This window comes from Empidonax traillii, unplaced genomic scaffold, assembly GCF_003031625.1.
Source record: "Empidonax traillii isolate 1590-97213 ecotype Southwest subspecies unplaced genomic scaffold, ASM303162v1 scaffold7030:size8591, whole genome shotgun sequence".
NCBI lineage: Eukaryota > Metazoa > Chordata > Aves > Passeriformes > Tyrannidae > Empidonax > Empidonax traillii.
Genome location: NW_020962223.1, coordinates 3,181 through 8,591, shown reverse-complemented (window position 1 = coordinate 8,591; position 5,411 = coordinate 3,181). Strand labels below are relative to the sequence as shown.

At 44.3% G+C, this 5,411-nt stretch overlaps 1 long non-coding RNA gene across 2 annotated transcripts; it reads left to right on the top strand.

Annotated features, from left to right (window-relative positions):
• The first annotated feature begins 655 nt into the window (after positions 1-655).
• Positions 656-4,326, top strand: LOC114073556. Of its 2 annotated transcripts, XR_003574348.1 has the most exons (5): positions 656-1,000; positions 1,129-1,212; positions 2,355-2,512; positions 3,331-3,428; positions 4,124-4,326. It is a non-coding gene; the product is annotated as an uncharacterized LOC114073556 (long non-coding RNA). The 2 variants fall into 2 exon arrangements; XR_003574347.1 differs by lacking the exon at positions 656-1,000 and having other exon boundaries at positions 1,029-1,212.
• Positions 4,327-5,411: the final 1,085 nt, after the last annotated feature.

Sequence of the window (5,411 nt, the reverse complement as noted above, 5' to 3'; positions counted from 1 at the left end):
AAAAAATATGAAGATGGTGGCTAAAGTGAATGCAGAACTGTTACTCAACAAGCACATCGTGCTAGAAATAAGGATTTAAAATTGGTCCTGTCTTTACGTGGCAGGCAGTGAAATTTTGGAGCTTGCTGCTGTCAGGGTTTGCAGATACAGGCAGAGTCAGAAGGCTCAGAAAGGGGGTCAGACAGACTTTTTTGGACAGCGTGTCCAAAAGTAGATACTAAAAGAACTAGACAAGTGTGCACAGTCTGACATTTTAATGCAGTGGCTGTGGGTGAGGAGAGTGAACTCCAGAAAGTGGCCAGGCTTGGGTGTCCTCCCAACCTTCCAGTGCCTCTTTCACTGTTAGAGACAGTTGTGAGAGGAGCAGCTGGACCCCTGAGATAACCCCGCAGGGCGTTGTTCATACTCCTGTGTTCTTTCCTCTCACCCTCTTTCTTCCCTCCTGGCTCATCACTGGTGGTGCTCAAGATAGGAAGTTTAGACTTTTTCATCTGTAACAATATATTTTTAGCCTTTTTTTTCCCCAATTTTTTTGTTATATTAAAATATTTTTGTTATGCTAAATCCTTGGAAATACTGTTACGGCGTTTGCTGTTTACAAAGGTGGAAGAACATCCTTCTGATGCATTGTCTGGAAGGTCTGAGCAATACGATTGTAATATAAATAAAGATAATTTTCATATCTTCATGGAACAGTTTCTCTGGCAGAGGTCTGGGGTGTTCTTGTGTATTTTGCAATTCTGAAGCACACGAGGTCAAACAATCAAATTGAATAGCTTAGACTTTGCAGCGATATGAGACAGTTTTACTGTGCATGGGGGAGAGCTGTGGTTGCATAATTAGTCCTCATCCAGCTAAAACAGCTGAAGGCATGCTCTGAAGAAGACACAAATCCTGGTTGACTTTATCAGAACTAATTCTGTTCTATAAATTGGGGTGGCTTACAGGAGAGAGTTGAGAGGGAGATCAGCCTTGTCAAGCTCTCTTGTGGATGGCTGAGGTAATAACAAGAAATGGTTTTGACTCGCTTTTTATTCCTGTTAACTTCAGGGGAAATGCAAATACTGCTGAATTTTGAATTGTCAAACTTTTTTTTTTTTATAATTTTTTTCCTTGCCTCAATTTCAGGTGTTGGGAACCATTGTTATTACCTGTTGTTCCTGACTTTCCTAACAATGACAGGTGTCTGGCTGCTTTATGGAACTCTTCTGTGTATGTATCCATGAATTTATTTTACTTTGCTTTTCAAGAATGTGTGTCTGGTCTTTTATTTTTTTCAGCATTTTGTTTCCAGCAAGTGTAATTATACCTGCACAAGTGATGCCATGTTGCAGCAGTGGCATTATTGTAAAAAAGTGACAATACATCGTGGTCTTTACTCAAATACCATACTTCTTGCTGAACACAAAAGATGCAAATTTAGTGGGATGTCCATTCAGCAGGAAGAATTTTTGTTAGAGATGAAATAGAGAAGCCACGGGGAGGAAGGTCAGGTTACAGGTTCTAGTCTGAATGCCCTTTACTGTAATAGAAAATAAGTTTGTAAATATATTATTACAAAAGCTTTTGTTGATTCTTGTTATTTGGAAATATCTATATTGAGTACCTGCAAGCATTTCTTTTCTGTTTTTAATGTAGTGATAACTTTAAAGAGAACTGTGTATATCATTAGTAAATTTGAACTGTTACTTTTAAAAAATTAGGAAATTTCTTAGAGGGGAGAGGAGGACCATTATAATGTATTTCCTGGGGGTGAATTACCACAGCACTAACCTTTTAAATAAAAAAGCAGAGGGAGTTAATTTTATTTCATATTGCTTCACATTATACTGTTATGAGGCAATAATCACCATAGAGTTTTCTCCATTTTCTGTGTGTGAAGGAATTTGGGAGGAAAACCTCTTTATTGTGCTACTGATACAGAGAAGGAAAAAAAAAAGAGTTGCTTTCCATGTAGTTTGGGTTTGTTTGTTTTCTTTTTAATTAGACTTAAAGTAGCTCATAAGAAATTTGCAGGAATTGGACATGCCAGTTTACATCTGTTTGACAGTGGTGGAATACTGCTGTCTTGGAATTGTCACCATCAGGTCTCCTTTTGCCGATGATGGTGTTTAAGAGAAATGATAAATTCTTGGATGTTCTTTCTGTGGATTACGAACCCAGCATGTGAAGATGATGCAGCCAGAATAACAAGCAGTGAGGCATCTATGTGGGTGCTTTTAAGTGGGAAGGGGATATGTTAAACACTGTATTTCCAGAGCATGTTGCTATGTAGTAGTCATTTCATGCAAATAATCCTTGCTCAGTTCTTTAAGGGCTTAAAAACATAATTAACTGGTTGTGTGTCTTCTCAGATTGGTCCAACCATTGCCCAACAAGTTACCAGCAGGATGGAGCGTGGACGTACTTCACACAGGTCACGTACTGCTCCCCCTGGGTTTCCTACATCTCTGCAGTGGCCTGTTTCCACACTGTTTGGGCTTCCTTGTGGCTCGTTGTTCAGCTTTATCAGGTACTATTTCCCTTCAGTTTACGCTTAAAACTTTTCCCTGGATGATTTGCTCCCATGAGGACCTTGTGGCCGCTTTCCTTAACTGTTTTCAGTCACAGGGAGGAGCTTCCCTTAAATCTCAGGGCAGAGACTGATCCTGTTAAAAGCAGGATCACAGTCTGCAGATCATTCCTATAACTGAGCTCTGGGTTTCCTACTCACCAAAAAATTCCAAACCTCTAGAAAGTATTTAAAGACGAGAAATGTATTTGACAAATAGAACCGGTATTAGTGCCCCAAAAATGACACAAAAGCTCAGTAGCACAATTTGTCCTGAGTTTAAGATTCAGTGGCAGAGCTGGGCAGTGTGTCATTAGACTGTATTAAATTCCAGTCGCAACAATAAAAGTATATGACCTGGATTTTATCTTGTTGAGGACCGTCAAATTTCTTGTTCATGTTTTTCTCAGAGCTTGGCTATGAAAACAAAATTGAGAAAAGCTGTCCTAAAACATCTGGGAGACAGCTCATTAGCAGCTTTTAGAAGAGATGTCACTGAAATATGTGTTAAGCATAGTGAGCTGAAGACTTGTCTTACATCTTGTTTAATTAAAAAAAAAAAAAAAAAAACACCAAAAAAACCCAACTCCACAACTGTAAATATGTACTGATGTAGTACTCTGTTTTAGCCCAGGTGACATCTAAAAACACACTTCTCAGTCATCAGTTATAGCAGTAGTTACTCATTTGTTAGATATGGGCAACCTCCCTTCTCACTGGTATCTTTTGGTTTGTGCTGTTCACGTTGTAACCATTGCTTACATTTTCCTTTCACTAAGATTGCGTTCTTGGGGCTGACCTCTCATGAAAGAATGAACCTCCTGATGCAGAGAAAATCATCCAAGCATCCTGTTTCACTCAGGAGAACTCCATACAAGTGGGTATTGATTAACAGGGTATTTTGAGTGATTTGCTTCGCTGCTTCATAAATGCAAAAAATAGGATGTGCCAGTCATGCCTGTTAAGAGTTGTGCTAAGAGGAGGAAGTGGACCTTGTTTTCCTTACTGGGAACTTCGTTTTCTCTAGGAAATCAGCAACCAGCACAAGACCTGGGGTTTTTTTTTGTGCATGGCTGTGTGCACAGGAGAAAGCTGTGCCAAAATCAGTCCCCAGCACTAATCAGTAGATAATATTTTGGGGTGAGGGTGAGCTGTCCTTTAATTTGTTCATCAATCTCTCTGTTGTGTAGGATCAGAAAGAGAATTAAGGCATGAACTGGCCCCTTTACAACTTCTCTCGCAGTATTTAGAGAAATTGGTACCAAGGTTTCCCTGTTTCTTTGTTTCCTTATATGTGTTAACAGATGGGATCTTACTAAGGACTAACGTTTAAATATTTGAGTTCAACTTCATCTGCTCTGATATGTTAATGTAAAACAGGTTCTAAAAGTTCAGCAAAGGAATAACGCTCAATAGAGAACTGTTTAACTAAAAAAAACCAACTCCACAATTTTAAAACTGACAGGTTTATATCTGAAGTACTGTCTTGTGGTGAATGTGCAGTTTTGATGCTTGCAGTCTTCTCTTTTTTTTTTTTTTAGGTTTATTAATGCATATTTTTCTCCTTTTCAGTCTTGGATGCTTCCAGAATCTTGCAGACTTCTTTCAGTGCAGTTGCTTTGGTATGTTCAAACCCAACATTATTGACTGGACCAAGCAATACAATGTTTTTCATCTGGCAAAGGAGAGAAATGTTCATTCTGTGTAAAGTTTTGCTGAATTTCTGAAATGGTTGAGCTGAAGGCTAAATAAAAATGGATATTTTGTTAATTTTTACAAATTCTTGTGTCTGCTACTCCGGAATGTTTTCTCCTAGGAAACAAACCCATTCCACAGGTTACACATCTGACCAAAATGCAGCAAGTGCCCTCCAATCCCACCAATTGCCTTCTTGCTGTCACCACATCCTTCCCCTGAGAAGGCAGGGGGAAGTCAACAGCTGTTGGAGCAGTTCCTGGGAATGCAATAAAACTCCCTTTCTTTGGACCGCACAAGGGCATGTGCTGAGGGCACTACGCAGCTCCTGCCCCAATCCTGTCCTGTCCCCAGCGATGCCAGGAGCCCGCAGCCTCGGAAAACACGCGTGCCCGGGCTGCAGCTCCCAAGGGATGCCGCAGGGATTCAAGGACAGGGGGGCACTTCCCGGTGGGGGCCGCCGGCCCCTCCAGCTCCCCCCGCGGCTGTCCCGCGGCCCCTGAGCCGCGGATGCTCCGCCACAAGGAAAGGCCGGGCAGGATCCGGCAGCGCCGGGACACCGGCCACGGGCACCTGGGCACCGGCAGCAGCAGGTACCGGCTCTCCACGGAAGCCCCAGAGTGGGGAAGGAGGGATTCCCTCCGCCTGCCGCTCCCCCTCTCCCAGCCGGGGAGAGGTGGCGGCTCCCTGGGAGCGCAGGGGGAAGCGATGCCGCCCGCCCTCCGAGTGTGGGACAGCACACCTGCCGGACTGCCCTCTCTCCAAAGAGCTTCCACCGAGCAATCGCTGCAAGCGGACACTTCCCTGGGAATGATTCAGCCCCAATGTCGTGCTCCGTAAGCAGGGGACAAAACCTCCCTCCCTCTTTGGGTTGCCAAGCGCTCCAGCAGCAGCAGGAGCTGCCTTTGCCCATCCCAACCGCCCCGCGCTGTGCCGAGCTCAGCTCACCCCTCCAGAAGCCGCAGGGCGGGTCATTCCCCGAGGAAGGGGGAGCTCCCCACGAGCCCCCGCACGGAACGGGCACCGAGCGCTCCACAGCGAGCCCCGCCAGCCCCGGGAGCCAAGCCGAGCCCCGACCCACCACCACAGCCCCCCAGCCCCTCCCGCTGGACCCCGCACAGCTCCGGGGACTGCCGGTCCCGCCGCGTCCTCCGGGAACACCGGG